The following is an 18,182-nucleotide window of genomic DNA, read 5'->3' as shown; positions in this document are numbered from 1 at the left end:
TACTTTTTCTGCTGTGGCCAACAATTCGGGATGGTTGTTTCTCCTTGAGTTGGAAAAAACCTAAATCCTTTAGCAATCCTATGGATAGTACAAACAGAGGAAGGAGACAGAATATAGAAGAGAAAATAATATTGGGACCTCAGTATAACCATGCAACAGGGAAGCCTGACCCTCTCTGTTGCTCCTAAACACCTGCTGCTGTGTAATCCCTATCTGGCTCTCGTAGACAGCCATCCATTGGGACGTGGCCTGGAGGCAAGAGATCATGCACTGTTTCCTACCTGAGGATATTATTTTGCTTGCTTGCCACCAAGGTGACACCTGGTGATCAGGGTGGGAAATAGAGTGGCAAGATTCTTGCTAGGAGACCCAAACCACAAGACTGGTGTCTCTATTCAGGGGTTAGAAACAGGATTTCTGGCTTTGGACCTTACTCCACTGCCACTAACAGAATACTCACAGTCTAGCAGCCTACCCTGATTTCAAGGGTTGTTGTTGCCAGAGAGATCACAAGCTTGCAAAATAATGTCTTGAAATCGATCAGCTTCGTTTGCAATCCCTAGATGCCAGAATTGAAACCAGTAGAGAGAACTGCTAAAGCAGTACAGCCCTCAGAACAGGAATTCCCCCAGAATATACCTTCCTGGAGTGGCCACGAGGCAAAAGACAATTGGATTTCTGTCACTTGCAAACTAAAAAGCCTTTACTAATACAAACAGAACTTTGTTTCTCTCTTTTCCTGGCGAGGATGTCTCAAGACGCCTGAGGTATATACTCCTCCCAGCTCTTACCAGGCCCAAGATCCCCTCTGGGGGTCATCCCTCCAAGTTCATCCTGAGAGTAGAACTGAAAGCAGAGAAGAAAGAGGGACCATATTCCCTTTGAACCCAGCCGACATCTGGATGTTCCAAGCCTGGCCTGGTATGTTTTTCCCACTTTAAGAAAGATCCCAGTTTTGATAGACTTCATCACTACTGATTGCAATTTCCTTATTATCTGTTAAATTGAGAGTTTGAACTATAAGAGTATTCAAGTTTTTTTTTTCCAGATTCCTCTGGGGCCTGGGACTCAGGCATCTCATTAACTAAAGTGCACCCTATTTAAGGAGCCACGGCATATGAATGGGTCCCTCTAATTCCCTGGCACAATGCCATGGCTTCAGTAGGTTTCTTAGTTACTATTCTATTGATTACTAATCTGGGGCAAAGCCAACACAGCTAAACCTTTTTCCATATAGGTTCATTTTGCCTTACTGTTCTTGCCTTGGGCTGTTGTAGTCTTTTGATGAAGGTCTTAAATTAACAAGCTCGTTTCACATCTAGAACTAAGACAACCCTTCCTGTTCTCCCCATTCCAAATGAGAACAATTTCATCCCTATCACTGCAAGATCCCTCATCCCCAAAAGCTCAGATACCAATTAGCCTCCATTGGAGATTAATAAACAATACAATAATGACAGATAAAAAGACTAATTCTTTGGCTGGGAGAATCACTTTAATTAATTTAATCCCGGCTGAAAGATCAGCTGTGCTCAGGCCTGCTCACCAGCAGGGTCCATTTATCCCAGTCTGTCCCTTCCTTGAAAGCCAGGGTGAGCCTGGGAGCTGGCACTTAAGCAACAATGAGAAACAGATTGTACTGTCAGGCTTCATTAAAGGTCATCATTAGTATTCCAATTTGAAGACTGTCGCTCTAGCTCAACCTTTTACCAATTCTTCCCTGGCGCATTGTGAAGTTTGGTTCAGCTGTGAAACGTAAAAATTCTCCCTGGGCTCCCCATGTCAGGATGGGTATCATTTGACGCCTGTCGCTTTGCAGCTTAAGGGGAAAATCCCCTGGGAAGTGACGGTCCCAGGACTCTATTTGAAAATCAAGCCATGTGCAGCTGCCTGGGATCCAAACATTTCAAGGGTTGGAACTTTCTAGGAGTCAGCCATAGCAATCAGAAATAGGACAGCCTCATCATCTTCCCTGGGAATCTATTCCAACTGTTCTCTTGCAAAATAGCTGAAAAGGGATTCTTAGTGGAACCCAAGCTGGGGACAAATAGGAATCCCCATCAAAGTGGGAAATAGCTCTGGGTCAAAGACTCAATAGAATGACGGGAAACTACCCTGGTCTGCTTTCCAGCGCTCAGCTGGCTTTGGAAGACCGTTTTCAGCCTGCTCACTTTGCACCGGATATGAAATGATCATTTTCTTTCTCTGCAAACAGCCAATTTTTAACTGCTTTCCCTCTGCTGAAGCAATCTTTATTTTTAGGTGATTTTGTGCACAGGGTAAAATTTTACGTGCTTTTTACCCCTTTTTTCTAGTAAGTAGAGCAACAGCCTAGTCTGCCTGTTTTTGGAATTAGGTCACCTCCACTCGGTACTGCTCCATCGCCTTTCTTTTCTCACTTACTCCTGCCAGGTTGTTTTCAGCTGCTTATTTGGTTGTTATTATTTTGACTTTTTTTTTTAATTTTTTTTTTAACATTTATTTATTTTTGAGACAGAGAGAGACAGAGCATGAACGGAGGAGGGTCAGAGAGAGGGTGCACAGAATCTGAAGCAGGCTCCAGGCTCTGAGCTGTCAGCACAGAGCCCGACGCGGGGCTCCAACTCACGGACCATGAGATCATGACCTGAGCCGAAGTCGGACGCTTAACCGAATGAGCCACCCAGGCGCCCCTCTTTTGACTCTTTTAACCTTCTTGTCTCACATCTTATTTGGTGCTGGGCCACGTTGTTCCTTTTTAAAACTCTCTCTCTTTTTTAATGCTTATTTATTTTAGAGAGAGAGATACAGAGAAGGAGCCAGTGGGTGAGGGGGACAGAGGATCTGAAGTGGTTCCCCACTGACAGCACAGAGCCTGCTGGAACTCAAGAACCATGAGATCATGACCTGAGCCGAAGTTGGATGCTCAACAGACAGCCACCCAGGTGCCCCTAAAACTAGTGTCTCTTTTGCACTGGATTCTAATCTCCAAATCAACATGTCCCTGGAATAATCTCTATCCCTTCCTTCTTTCCCTCCTTTCCACCATCCCTCCCTTCCTTCCCTTCCGCCTTCCTTCCTTTACTCTCCCTTCCCTCCTTCCCCTCCTCCTCCCTCCCTCCCTCTCTCTCTCTCCTTTCCCTCTCCTTCACATTCTCTCTGCTGTTCCATTGTTCAGGTTGGTAAACATTGTCTAGGAGAGAAAAAGTTAAAAAAGGAAAATAAGTGGACTGTCAACCACACTTGTCAACAAATCCCTGATCTCACAGTGGTATGTTACTGATGACAAGGTCTCACCGGGGACATTTTAACAAAATCAGGGGAGAACTAATTTTTAAATAACTGCACATATAAATGAGCCAAATTAAGCCTAAATCCACCTTGCTGCAGTAGTTTCTGTTTCATGAGTGTCTTCTGAAGCTCGATATTTTGATTTTTTTTTTCAACGTTTATTTATTTTTGGGACAGAGAGAGACAGAGCATGAACGGGGGAGGGGCAGAGAGAGAGGGAGACACAGAATCGGAAACAGGCTCCAGGCTCTGAGCCATCAGCCCAGAGCCCGATGCGGGGCTCGAACTCACGGACCGCGAGATCGTGACCTGGCTGAAGTCGGACGCTTAACCGACTGCGCCACCCAGGCGCCCCTGAAGCTCGATATTTTGAATGCTACAGCATTAACCATAAGGATCAAGTCTTAACATTCACAGATCCGTCTGATGAACTCAGCTTCTGACAAAGCTCAGCCCATGTCACTGTTTCCTTGGAGCTTCCTCTGACACCCTCTCTTCAATTAGAAGTAACAGCAGTGGGGGCACCAGGGTGCTTCAGTCAGTTAAGCATCAGACTTCGGCTCAGGTCACGATCTCACAGGTTTGTGGGTTTGAGTCCCGCGTCAGGCTCTGTGCTGGCATCTCGGGTTGGGATTCTGTGCCTCCGTCTCTCTCTCTCTTTTTCTCTCTCTCTCTCTCTCTCTCTCTCTCTGCCCCTGCCCTGCTCATGCTCTGCCTGCCTCTCTCTCTCTTTGTCTCTCTCTCTCAAACAAACAAATAACATTAAAAAATAAAGAAATAACAGCAGCCTCCTCTGTGCCTGTAGCTGTCCCAGTACATGTTGGATGATGATAATTTTAGTATGTCATTCTAGCTGCTTATTTATGTGTTTGTGAGTAGCCTGTGAGCAAGGAGGAGTTGTGGTTGTTCTCCTTTATTTTATTTTTTTTAATCTTTGTACCCCTAGCACAGGTCTGGGAGGAAATTATAATCACCACATGGCTCTCAGCCCTCAGCCTGCTGGATTGTAAATTCCGTGAGGACACCGAATACAATATCCTGTTCGCTGCTGTATCCTCGGCAGCTACCATAGTGTCTGGGGAATATAGTAAAAGATCAAATGCTCAAAAAATAGTTTTGGAGTTCCTTCCTCATCAACACAAGGCTCTAGACTTCTGGAAACTGAAGCAAGGATCATATTTCGAACCTCTCAAATCTGCTCCATAATGATGTTGATAATAATGGAAATCCCTAATTATCTGTGTGATACTCTATAGTTCACAGAGCCTGGCTCTTTAACCTGTCCTGTTGGACCTATGGTACCAGTGCCTTTCAGAAATAGTGAGTCAAGAAAAACGTTGTTGATCTCTTGGAGTTGTTGTTTTGCTAGACAGATCAATCAGTTGACAAGTACCTGCTGCCTGGGAGATAGCAGGTACATGAATATTCATCAAATGAAAAAATTAGTGAAGTATTTACTGAGCATGGACTGAATATACAGCTCTGTGTTAGGGGTCCTGGGAAATATGTTTTTTAAAAAGTATAAGACACAGATTTTTGCAAAATAGGCAGAGGCAGCCCTCAGCAACCCTGTTTGTGCCCTGCCCTTCTGCCCAAAATGGCCCTACTGCCTTCATTCACCTGGATATCTGTGCTCTCTGTGGTTATAAGTCCTACTAGTTATAAGGAAAACAGATCCAATAGTCATTCACATTTTAGTGTAAAATAGTGACAAAAACTCCCACCATAGGTTGAATTCTGCTTCTCAAGCATCCAGAGTAGGGCCAAGCACTGAGTAGACAATGTATAAATTTGTAGAATTTGATTGAAACAGGAGTGGAGGAAGAGGACCCCAAAGGAGGGTGTCATCAATGGAAGGATTTACAATATATACTAAGGTGGCAGGGTCTGCTTGCATTCTGTTAAGCCCTAAACAGTAACGCTTTCTTTGCCTAATCCACGCAAGACCCCATGCATTCCGCAGAACCATAAGAGATCAAATAAATGCCCTCTGTTACAAATCATTGAGTTTGGGGAATGGTTTATGATGCAGCTTTATTGCAGCAATAGATGACGCAGTGTTGCACAGGTACCTGGAGGGGCTTGTCGGGCTGGGGCAGGGAGGATGTGGATGAAGTAGGGGAAGCTACACAGGTGGCTCAGGGCTGCACCCGGCTTTAATCACAGCAGTGTACTTTTATCTACTTTGCATACCAGGCTTTGAAGAAGGGTGTCCAAAGCAAAAGCATTCTCAAACCAACGTGCTGTTTGATCTAACAATTTTTACAGATTGGAGCTGTTAGGGTTCTATGAAAACTCCCGAGTTCTGAATTTTAGTCTCACTGGAAGTAAATGTGAATCCCAGAAATAAATACCACAGGGAAGGGGAAAACAGCCCTACCCATCGGACCTTTCCTGAGCCATTCCTCCGACACCCTGCATGTCACACAAGTGAGACAAATGAGAATTTGGAACTTCGTTAGGTCTCTTCTTGGTACTCATCAGTGGTGCTGTCTGGCTGCCCATATCATGCTACCTTTCAGTCCCCGGGTGGTGGGGTAGGTGGCTTTTTCAGATGGCATGCTCAGTTGTCTTTGGAAAATGCTTTAGTGTAGAAGCCCCTGTACTGGGCAATTGCCACTATTTGGCTGCCCAGCCATTAATCCCACTACGTTTTAAAAATGCCTTTATTGAGATAGAATTCATACACAAAAACTGCACGTATTTAACATATACAATTTGATGAGTGTAGACATATGTGATGGAACTAACACCACAATGAAGGTAATAAACGTAACCTTCACCTTCAAAAGGTTTTTTGTGTCCTCCTTTTTTCTTTTGTGTCCATCCTGGTAAGAATGCTTAATGCGAGATGCACCCATTTAATAAATCTTCAAGCGCACAATACCAGGCTAACTATAGGCACGATGTCGTACAGCAGAACTTTAGAACTTATTCATCTTGTATAGCTCCTGGCAACCACCATTCTACTCCGTTTTTATAAGTCTGACTGTTCATGTAAGTGGAATCCTAGGTATTTGTCTTTCTGAGATTGGCTTATTTCACCTCCAGTGATGTCTTCCAGGTTAATCCATATTATTGCAAGCGGTAGGATTTCCTTCTTTTTTAAGGCAGAAGAGTATTTCATTGTGTGTATATGCCACATTTTTTTATCCATTCATTTGCTGATTGCAATTCTTTTGTATATATACCCAGAAGTAGAATTGCTAGATAATATGGTAATTTAATTTTTAATCATTTGAGGAATCTCTATACTGTTTTCCTTAGAAGTTGCACCATTTTGCATTCCCACCAACATTGTACAAGGGTTCCAATTTCTTCACATCCTCGCCCATGCTTATCTTTTTTGTTTTTTTAATAATAGCTCTCCTAAATGTTATGAGGTGATACGTCATTGTGGTTTTGATTTGCATTTGCCTGACGTTAGTGATGTTGAGCACATATTCATGCATCAGTGGCCATTTCATATATTGTCTTTGGAGAAATGTCTATCCAAGTCCTTTACCCATGTATTAATCAGGTTACTTGGGGTTTTTTTGCTATTGAATTGTAGGTAGTCCCACTTCTTATTTCCTTTCTGGATACTTCTCTTTTTGGTGTAGTCTTGGTAGGAGGTAGTATCTAGTTCCTACCCCAGAAGTCCAAAGTGCTAGATTTCACAGACTTTGGCTTGACTGTTGGTGTGTCCGATCCCGATGCTTAACCTTCCAGGTATCTCATGCTTTCTTCATTGTCTCCAAGCCTGGTCCCTCAGCCTCCTGTCAATTCTGTGAGTACCTAGTGTCTACTTAATGGACTTCTTTTTTCCCTAATGTGGCCAGAGTCTGTTTTCATTGTTGCAATAAAAAAATTTTAATGATATTCTCTGTAAGTTCACTTTCCATCTGCCTCTTCCTCTATAGATTCCCATGTGAAGAAAGTGGTGTATGTATTAAATGTTCGAAGGGACAGGCAAGAGACCTGAGCTCTTGTTTATAGAGTATCATGTATAAACATGAGTCTCAGACCTCTTTCTCTCTGAGTACCTTTGGAATAAGAATAAATGGACTTGTGCTTTACCAAGTAGTTAGCTTACAGCCTTATAGTCATTAAAGGTTGTGACAGGAAATTTGGAATGGACTATGTTCTTCCAGGCTTGCTCTTTCAGGGCTATCCAATGGTTCCCAGTCTTTAGTATGCTTAAGAGTTACCTGAAATATTGTTAAGACATAAACTTCATGGATACTCCCTCCCCACCCTACATCCCCAGATTCTACCTCAATAGGAGATTTTGATGAGGGTGACCTCGGGATCATACTCTGAAAAACGTGGAAAGCCCGTCTGAAGATGAAACCATTACAGAAAGAAGGAGAAATCAGAGAAATTCAGAAAGAAAGGTAGAGCCCTAATCAAGCTGTGCCTAAAGCTCAATCCATCTATGGAGTTAAAATAATACATTCCTTGTATTATTTAAGCCAACACTAAAATTGGTTTTCTGTTACTTACAACTGAAAGCATCCTAACTGATATGAAAACACTTTCATCTCATACCTATGATTGGTTAATCACAACCACCCATGAAGACAGTTTTAGTTTTAGTCCTATTATCAGATGATGAAAACAGCTTTTTTAAAAATCTGGAATCTTTGCTTACATCAAGCATAATTTGGAGCTAGATCCATGGAGATAGGTCTTCTAGAGGCTTAGGGACCCTCTATTAAGGAAAATAGGATTTTTGCCCCTACTCATACTCATTTTGTGTTCCATTATCTTCCTGAAGTCTTTTCTAAAAACTGGGCCCACTCTGATATTCATTAGGTGGCTACCAATTGGAAACAGATTCAGTGTTACATATAATTTAGTTGTTCTTATATAGTTTTATGTTTCAATGTTTTTCTTTTTTTTTCTCCAACTCTATTGTGAGTTTCTCAAAGACCACATCTTGAATCCCTCACATTCCCTAGAAGATGCTCAACCTAGAAAATTGCTAGTTATTGGTTAACTGAATTAAAAGGACAGGTAAACCCAGGGGTAGAATAAACTGGTTTATTCAAATGTGTAACTGAGTTCCAGTAGTTTCTGACACATAGTTTGTCCTCAGTAAATGTTTGCTGAATGAATGAATGAATGAATGAATGAATATCAATTGAGCCTTTCTTTTATAATGAGACTCTACATCCATGACATTGGAGAGTGGGCCTTTGAGTGAAATGCTGAAAAACTAACAGCAGGTTAATAGAAGGTCCCACTTTGTCTTCAAAGAATAATGCTTTGAGGCTGACAGCAATTTGAAGATTCTACGGGATGCTTTTAGCATCAGTGCTAGTAGCACTAACCATGAGATGTTTATAACCCAACTTTCATATAATTTAAGACCAATATTTCTTCTTTGTTTTACAGTGCAGAGCAAGAACTGCATGACACTCAAGAAAAATTCCAGCATACTCAGACCACAGATTAGGATCCATATGGCAAAAAAGATTTAAAAATTAAGGAATCCAAACCCTCCCGAGGACCAAAGATAGGGATTTTAGATTGTATAATATGTGCCTACCCCATTTTAGTAATATTAATAATTACAAAATCTTGTATGTTGCCTAAGTCATAAAAGTTCAAAAATCTGCCCAGAGGTTGGCATTTCAACATGACGTGTTCGACTCAAAAGCAATTATTTTAGACTAGAACACCTGATTCCATTTCCGGCTCTAACACTTACATGGTATGGACAGACCTTAGGCAGTTCACAAACCTGAGACTTCTTTCCTCTTCTGTAAAAGGGAGATGACACTAAGACCCACTCTACCAAGTCATTGTGAGGGTCCAGCCATAGAATATAGAATGAGAAAGTACTTTATTAAATATATCATTTAGGATGATTTGTGTGGCAAGGACAGAAAATCAATTTCAAAGTAGCTTAAATACAGAGAGAAGGTATTGGCTTTCATAACTGAAAAACCCTGAGATGGATTGGGCTCCACCTCTTTTCTCTATGCTTCTCTGCTCTGCTCTTCTGAGTATTTATCACTGGGTTGGCTTCATTCTTAGTTTTACAATGGCTCCCAGCGGTATGCTGGGCTATGGACTTTCTCATTCACATCCTGGGAGGAAAAGATGCTTCCTATATCCTTCAAACAAAACTTTTAGGTTTTCTTGGGAGCGGACTAATCCTGAATAATGACAGAGGTCAGGATTATTCAGATTGCCCCGGAGCAATCAGGGCCAACCCTAAGACCAAAAGATGAGGTCAATACTACCAAAAGTACATAGATGCTAGAAAATGAGTAATGTTTTCCCAAAGGAAAGTTAGGAAATTGGGGGGGGGGAGGGGAGAAAATAAATGCTGAGTGGGTACAAATCCTCACTCCACTGTATAAATGGCACAGCTTTATATTTTGATTGATATTAGTGTCATAGCTCAACTTAGTATACATCTGTGTATTTAATCTATATTCCAGTTTGGCTTCAAGATATTTAAGTGGTTTAACTCATGCTATTTCCTTCCTTACTTTTGTTGCCACTTCTCAAATTACTGGGAGTGTTCCCATAATGAGAGTCATATACACATTTGATTTGTAGCATATGGAAGAGCATAGAAAACTGGAAAGCACAATGCAAATGGCAGATATTTTCCCTGCTACTTTGCTTGTCAATATGGGCCTTTGACTTTGGGGATGCTGACTAGCATGTTAGGGCTGTGTGATTCTCTGGATGGTCAAATTCCTTGGAAGCTACATTTATTCATAAAGGATATGCTTTATAGGTTCCAAGAAGAAATCCCTCAACCCAGACCTTATTAGACAATCTAGCCTCAGGCTTTTCTTAAACAGGTGGCTCACTGGCTCTTCGTATAATAGTAGTAGTCATTTTGGTAACAGCTTAATTTGTGTAATTCTTACAGTTCATAGACTGCTTAAAAAGAGTCTAAGAGCGGTGGATGGATGTGGAACTTTTATAAAATTTTTTATTTTTTTTTTCAACGTTTATTTATTTTTGGGACAGAGAGACACAGAGCATGAACGGGGGAGGGGCAGAGAGAGAGAGGGAGACACAGAATCGGAAACAGGCTCCAGGCTCTGAGCCATCAACCCAGATCCTGACGCGGGGCTCGAACTCACGGACCGCGAGATCGTGACCTGGCTGAAGTCGGACGCTTAACCGACTGCGCCACCCAGGCGCCCCTATAAAATTTAAGTCTAAGTGTCAGATCCCTGAGTGAGTGGTATGTCTAGTGTAGCTTGAGAACAATCATAACCAAAATTCCGAGTAGCATAATTATTTAAGATATAAACCCTAAATCTTTACTTATTTATAAACTTCCTAAATGTCTGCAGTTTTATAATTACTGTGTGTTGTCACATACCTTAGCCCATTTGATTCCCACAACCTCCTTTGAGATAGGTAAGGATTATTAGCTTTACTTTACAGATGAGGAAACTGAACTCCAGAAAGGATAAAGGATTTGCTGAAGATCAAATAGAAAGTGTCAGTGCACCTGAGTGACTCAGTTGGTTAAGCGTCTGACTTAGGCTCAGGTCATGATCTCACAATTCATGAGTTCAAGCCCCGCGTCGAGCTCTGTGCTGACAGCTCAGAGCCTGGAGGCTGCTTCAGATTCTGTGTCTCCCTCTCCCTGTGCCCCTCCCCTGCTCAAGCTCTGTTTCTCTCTCTCTCAAAAATAAATAAACATTAATAAGATACAATAAAATAAAATAAAATTAAATTAAATTAAATTAAATTAAAAAAAAAAAAATGTCAAGTCCAGATCTTTTGATTCCAAGTTCAGTGTGCTTTCTACATGCATACCAGATTCACTCTGGACTCCAGGGAAGGACTTAAACATTTGTGTTAGTAAGCACATAGAATCAATTAGTAAGATAGGAATAGAATCTTGGGGAGTTTTACAAAGTCAGAAAACTCTCCACCTTAATCCAAAAGAGGCTGCAGGAAGAACTAAATGGCTTAAAAATTCCTCCAACTCTTAAATTCTGGAATTCTGGAATCCATAGTTCAAGGGTACATCTTCATTCCAAGAGCTTTGATTACATTGTCAGGAATGACTTACCCATATTAAAGCATCTGTTTCTGGCAGTTAGCATGTTTTGCTAACAATTAGGTTCACTTTTGAACCATGACCGCAGAATGAACTAATGTTCTCTGGCAGTCCATCTTATCCCAGGAAAGAGTAATACCAACCAAATGAATTCATGTTGGCCCTGTCGGAAGTATGTGATCTCCTCCATGCAGTTCTTTTTTTAAAAAAATTTTTTTTCAACGTTTATTTATTTTTTTGGGACAGAGAGAGACAGAGCATGAACGGGGGAGGGGCAGAGAGAGAGAGCGAGACACAGAATCGGAAACAGGCTCCAGGCTCCGAGCCATCAGCCCAGAGCCTGACGCGGGGCTCGAACTCACGGACCGCGAGATCGTGACCTGGCTGAAGTCGGACGCTTAACCGACTGCGCCACCCAGGCGCCCTCCTCCATGCAGTTCTCAGGGAAAGGGCTATCCAGCTTTAAATTGAAGAATTTGGTTGACAGATCAAGTCAATGTGGACACTAATCATAGTTATCCAAGTTTATAAGCATCACTCTCTTAGAATTAGACTAGGTTTGACTTAAATCACTAGTTTTCCTACAAAGAACATATTTTTGCTTTGTGTTGTATAGTCCTATCTACATAGTCCTTGCAACTCAGATAGTTGCAGTGTGCATTTCATTACAAAAGCACAATAAATTTAAGATACTGCTTTTGATATCCATTTTTGTACACTATTGGAAAACTGAATGATGATTTTGTAATAAGGAGAGCTAATTAAAGCTGATGCTTTTAAGTTACAGGGGAGGGTGGTGAATCATCTCCAATCTAACATAGATGTGGGGAGATTGTGTTTTGTTATATTAGCAAAGCAAGAACATTGCCCAAATTATGTCATCTTCAAATAAATGCTTGAGTTTTGGGTGTTTTATCTTCATAAGCATGTAAAATTATTTTAACACAACAAGCACATGTTTATCTTAAAACTTAATTCCTATGTTTGCATTTCATTTCATTCATTTACATGTAGTTGGATTTGTACCAAAAAGGATATAATGCAGGATGCTACATTTTAATAAAAAGTAAGATTTTTAAAATGCTTATAGGGAGAGTATTTCAGATCATCATCAACAACAACAAAACCCCAAAATACTAGCAGCTAACTTTGCACTCTTCCTTTTGTTTATGTACAAATTTGAAAATAAACTTAAGCCTTTCCACTTTTTAATTCCCGAACGAATTCTTGATTCAGCCTGAATTTGTCCAGGCCAGTAATGATAGTAGAAATCTCTCTGAACCTGCAGAATATTTACTGCTATTAAATGTTAGACTCTCATGCAATAATCGCCAGGGGACAAGGGAGCTTCAGTGACTCCTGGTCATTGATGCTCCTTTCCTAAAACTCTCACCAACCAACATTTTTTTGCTGAGTGATTTATCCATAGCTCAGTAATTTATTGTGATTGACATCATGGCAGGATGGCTGTTGCATGCCCAGGTGAATTCTTTTTACCAACGAAGGCTTGGAAAAATAAGCACTAACATTATCGTTACTACTGTTACTAAATCAGATATTGGGATTTGACAAGAAAAATGGGATTATGAATTCTTGGCTTGCTTGGCTCTACTCAGAAACCTTTCTTTGTTGGTGGTGGTGGTGGTGGTGTTTTTAAGATTTTATTTTTAAGTAATCTCAACACGCACCATGGGGCTCAAACTCACGACCCTGAAATTAAGAGTCACATGTTCTACCGACTGAGCCAACCAGGTGCCCCTCATAAACCTCTCTATAACAACATTTTAATATATAATAGGACCTTTTCATCGGCTGTGTCTCTGCAAGAACTCTAATTTCTATATTCAAATGAGTTATACTGATCTCCATAGTCATTACATGGTTTTTCAGCCTGAAAATGAATGTGGCAGGCCTAACATAATTACACTTTTCACCCAGGATGAGGATGAAAATGAACTGTCTGCTGTTGTAATCAGATTGTGTATTACTTGTTTTGTTCAGAAATGGTAAGTGTTGTGAAAATAAAATTTGGCGATAATAATAATCAGTCATGCTGCTGCTATATTGTCCCAAGCGCTTCTCATGCATTTATTTAATCCTCCCAAGAATCCTGTGTCCCAAGGCATCCATTTTACAGAAAGTGTGTACCCTTTTATCAACTTTCCCTACTTCCCCCACTTCCCAGCCCCTGACAAACACCACCCCACTCTCTATTTCTAGGAGTTTGACTTTTTTCTTTCCTAATGGCCTGTTTGTCTATAAGTCTTTGCAGTCAGCTCTGAGATATTTAGCACTGCACTGCCCTCTTGTGTTTTTGTCTGCATTTACAACATCAAGACAAGTAAATACCTCTCTCTGCCTCCCTCCCACCTAATCTTTCCTTTTGCACTTCAACCGTTGAGTTTGCCCTCTAGTTTTAAATTTAAATTGAGGTTTTAGAAGGCTCTTAGCAGATAATGGTGTCTTTGTCCACACTGAAATCCTGAATGCTTCCTCCCCTGCACTCAAGATTTTCTCCCCTTCATTGCTCTCTCTTAACAGTAAATTGCATAAAAGTGGTAAAAAGACCCAAAAATAGCCAGTTTCTCAGAGCTCAGATGTTTGAAAGGGAAACTGCAATATTGATTGAGCTAAGAAGTTGACTATGTTCTGACAATTCATTTTTATAATTACTCAATTATGAATTCCCGGTTATAAATAATTAATCAATGCTAAACAGATCTCCTGAGAGGAAACACATTTAACAAATGACCAAACTGATGAAAAACCCAACTCAAAGGAGTACTTAAAATGACCTAATAGAAAAAGAAAAGAAACAGAAATTCTTCAAAATGACAAAAATGCTAAAAGATGTTAAAAAAAAAAAACCCAAAAAACAAAAAACCTCTTTCCCCAAAGTAAACCAAAACAACCAATTTTTGTAAAACCAATAACTGAGAAAAATAAGTCTTCTCACCAAACTATTATTTTGGCCAAATTGTCCTATGACTCAATTCATTTCAACCTAATTGCTTTCTTCCAAATCAGATTTGTCTAAATTACTTCCAATTTGCATTTGGCCAAATCCTATGCTACCTTCACAAGTCAATCACTATAAGGAATTCAGTCATCAAAAGGAGATTTTTTTTAAACTTCTTTTACCCAGCAATGGTATATATTAAATTTATGTCTTCCTTTATATATCTTGCTTGGTTTTTCAGCCTTTTCATAACCATACAGTTTGATCCTCACAAAAAGCTGAGAGATCATTCCTATTTTACCCCTGAGGAAACTGAGGTTCAGTGAAGCTAAAGGATCAGCCTTAGCAAGGCTAGGATGAGACCCCAGATCTTTTAGGCTCTGTACTGGGGCCAATGGAACCTAGAACAGAGTTTAGGAACACTCACATTCAGTTCCAATGTACTAACCAGGAACTCGCAGGATCCTGCTGTGGAATCTGCAGGAAAGGATTTCCTTTTAAGGATAGAGTTGAAATATCTATGAGTCATTGTGTGTGTGTGTGTGTGTGTGTGTGTGTGTGTGTGTGTGCTTGTGCATGCATGTTTAGCTCCTACAATGTGACAATATAGAAGAAATAAACAAAAAGGGATTTTTGACCAATGTTGTCAAATGTGTAATGTTTTCAAATAATCTAGTCTCCAAGTTGTCCAATGTGGTCAAGGAAAGCTAACCCACATTTGCTCATTCATTCATTCATTCAGAAAACATTTATTTAGTACCTATATTGTGTCAGGCATCATCCTAGATGTTGGGGATACAACAGCGAGCAACACAAAGTCCTGCCTTCATAGACTGTTCATTCTAGTAAGGCAGTTACTAAATAGGAGAGCATAGTAGGTAGAGGGATAAATCTGGGGGCTCTGAAAGTGACCTTGACCCATACTCAGGGAAAGGAAAAGTCAGTAAACGTTCTAGTGATGTGGAAATGTGCCTGTTACATGCAGCCTCAAATGACTGAAGTCATGCTTTCTAAACATGTTGCACCAGCACATATTTTTTGTCATTTCTGGGAATATCAATTTTGTAATAACAGTAGGACTAGAAATGGATTCAGATTTTGATTCTTCCATTTATTAGTTACATGACCTTACATAGGCTACTTAATGGTTTTTACTCTCAGTTTCATCTGTAAAATGAGAATAATATCTCTCTACCTATCTCATCTCTACCTCATAGAGCTCTGATGAGAATTAAAAGATATGTAGAGCATTTTGCACAGAAACTGACACAAGTTTAAAAATTAATAAATATAGGGGGGCCTGGGTGGCTCAGTTGGTTAAGTGTCCGACTTCAGTCCAGGTCATGTTCTCGCGGTCTGTGAGTTCGAGCCCCGCGTTGGGCTCTGTGCTGACAGCTCAGAGCCTGGAGCCTGCTTTGGATTCTATGTCTCCTTCTCCCTTTGCCCTTCCCCTGATCATGCTCTGTCTCTCTCTTTCTCTTTCTCTCAAAAGTAAATAAACACTTAAAAATTAAAAATTAATAGATATAGCTGCCGTATCAGTCAGGATTCTTTCAGTTGACCCACTTACTTGATTGAAACAAAAGGGAATTTATTTGCTTGCATAATTATATCAAAAAATGCCTTAGGACCTAATCTCTCCATCTGTGATTTCAGCTGGACTCCCAAGGATGGGTAATATCTGAATGTGAATGAATAGACACTGAGCTCTTAAACATGACACAGTTCCAAGCACAACACCCAATGAGGTAGGTACTGTAACCACCCCAGTTCACAAGTGACGAAAGGAGGGCCCAGAGAGGTTAATAGCTGGAAAGTGGCAGAACTAGGAATAGAACCCAGCTGTCTTACTCCAAGGGCTTTGTGCTTATCCCTTCCATACACTTCCTGTGAAGACATTTAATGATGAATAGATGAAGGGGATAAGGAGGGTTCCAAATAGCATTATGAAAATTTTGACTTGTGAATTACTAATGGGTTCAGTGGGAAATCATGTGTTCACTTATTGCGGTACTGACAGCATCCAACCGGCAGGCATACAGAAAGCAGCTAACAGACGTTTGACAAATGAATTAACTCATCACCTGCAATCTCCTTTACTTCTGCATTCTCCAACACTGCTTACTTATTTTAGCTTTTTCATTTGTGAGCTACACACCTCGCCCAAAAGTATTAGCCAGTGAACTTAGGCACACAGTCGTTCATTTTTTTAAAAAAAATCAAAAGAACTAATAATAAGCATCCTTATACATACATAAAGATCAGAGAGCATTTTCTAACACTGAGGGTTGTGGGGGGGGGGGTGGTCTCTGAACAAAAGTTTCTGCCTTCTGTGGCGCCCCCTGGTGCTTTGTGGTAGAAACTAATTGAGGCCGCTGATGCCAGCTGGAGCTGAGGAGGCATGAAACTGAACGTGGGTTTGTCTTCTGCATCGTGCACACACAGCCTTACAGATCACACTTTTGTTTTCTTTCTCAGCACGCTACTCTACCAGTGCCTGTGCCAGTAATTGTAAAATATGTGACCTGGGTTTTGCCAGTCCCACTAGGCTGTGATCAACCTTATCAACTTGACTTTGCTTCAGCTCCTCTTCCTAGAGACTCACACAGCCTATAAAAGGCATTTATAAGAAGTGTGTGTCATGTGTGTTGTCTGGCAAGACTGTTCTCATTGGCCTCTCTCTCTCTTTCTGTCCCTTTTTCTCAGGCCAACAATCTGAATTCCTTGAGAGGTTAAAGCTGAGGGAAGTTCTCTTTGGAAGAAGACGCACCTGCTCTCCATTCATTTTCCCTTTACTTAAAGGGGCGCTCAGAGCAGCACTGCTTGTCCCTCAGTGAAGGCACTGAAGAACAGAGCTTGTTGTGTTGCTGCTAACAAAATGGGCCTTGTACCTCTTCAAGTCCTCCTGCGCACCGAAGGACCCTTACACGCGAGTGCCGGAAAGGAACAGAGGTTCAGAAGTTAATGCAAGTAACAGGTCCCACGTTGCCTTGAATCAGGTGTCCTGCTTCAGCAGCAGGAAAATAGGCTCAGACCCTTAAGATTCTTAGACTTAAGCTGGAACCTGCATTATATTTCCATGTAACTGAATAATTAGTGATAGTATATTAAAATTATGAGTAATAATGGCTGACTTCCATTTGGTGCTTAGTAAATTCTAAATACATTGCTAAGTACTCTACATATAATCTCTCCCTTCATTTTCATAAGTCCCCTATGAAGTAATGTTACACTTTACAGATAGGGTAAATGAGGTTTAGAGAGGTTACATGTGTGAGAGACACTATAACTTTGAGAGAATCCGTTTGATATAGTTGTTCAAGCCAGAAGACTGCCCTTCCAATACTGGTCCTCCCTGCCACTTTTTAGCTGGGTGACTTTTGGTGAGCTGCTTAACCTCTCTGTGCCTCAGTTTCCTTATCTGTAAAAACAAAAATTCCTACTTCATAAGGATGTTGTGGGTATTGAATGAATCAATACATATAAAGTGATTAATGGTACTTGACATATAATAAGCATACACCTTTTTAAAAGGAGAGGTTAAGCTCAGGATGCTTCAGGTCACTTATATCGTCTCCTTAAAGACTGTGTTTGTTCTCCTTATGGATATTATTAGGAAATGGATCCTGATAACATGTCCTGCCAGGGTAAATTGAGCCCTGCATTGGGCTCTGTGCTAACAGTTCAGAGCCTGGAGCCTGCTTTGGATTCTGTGTCTCCCTCTCTCTCTGCCCCTCCCCTGCTCATGCTCTGTCTCGCTCTATCTCTCTCGCAAAAATAAACATTACAAAAAAACAACTATAGATCTTGATTCAGTAGGTGTAGGGCAAGGCCCAGACATATTCATTTTTCTGAAGCTTCAAGAGATGTTTCCGTATAGTCAGAATTGCAAGTCACGGTCATAGTACTTAGATTCTTTTTTTT

At 40.8% G+C, this 18,182-nt stretch overlaps 1 long non-coding RNA gene across 1 annotated transcript in view; it reads left to right on the top strand.

Annotated features, from left to right (window-relative positions):
• Positions 1-17,895, top strand: part of LOC147576601 (uncharacterized) — a 40,260-nt gene extending 22,365 nt beyond the window's left edge. The window contains exons 3-5 of the long non-coding RNA XR_015241430.1: positions 720-921; positions 15,915-16,006; positions 16,965-17,895. This is a non-coding gene — a long non-coding RNA (uncharacterized LOC147576601). The remainder of the gene's footprint in view (positions 1-719; positions 922-15,914; positions 16,007-16,964) is intronic.
• Positions 17,896-18,182: the final 287 nt, after the last annotated feature.

Source organism: Puma concolor, chromosome D1 (genome assembly GCF_028749965.1).
Source record: "Puma concolor isolate L17-30 chromosome D1, mPumCon1.1.hap2, whole genome shotgun sequence".
Taxonomy (NCBI): Eukaryota; Metazoa; Chordata; class Mammalia; order Carnivora; family Felidae; genus Puma; species Puma concolor.
This window is presented reverse-complemented; position numbering and strand designations above follow the sequence as displayed.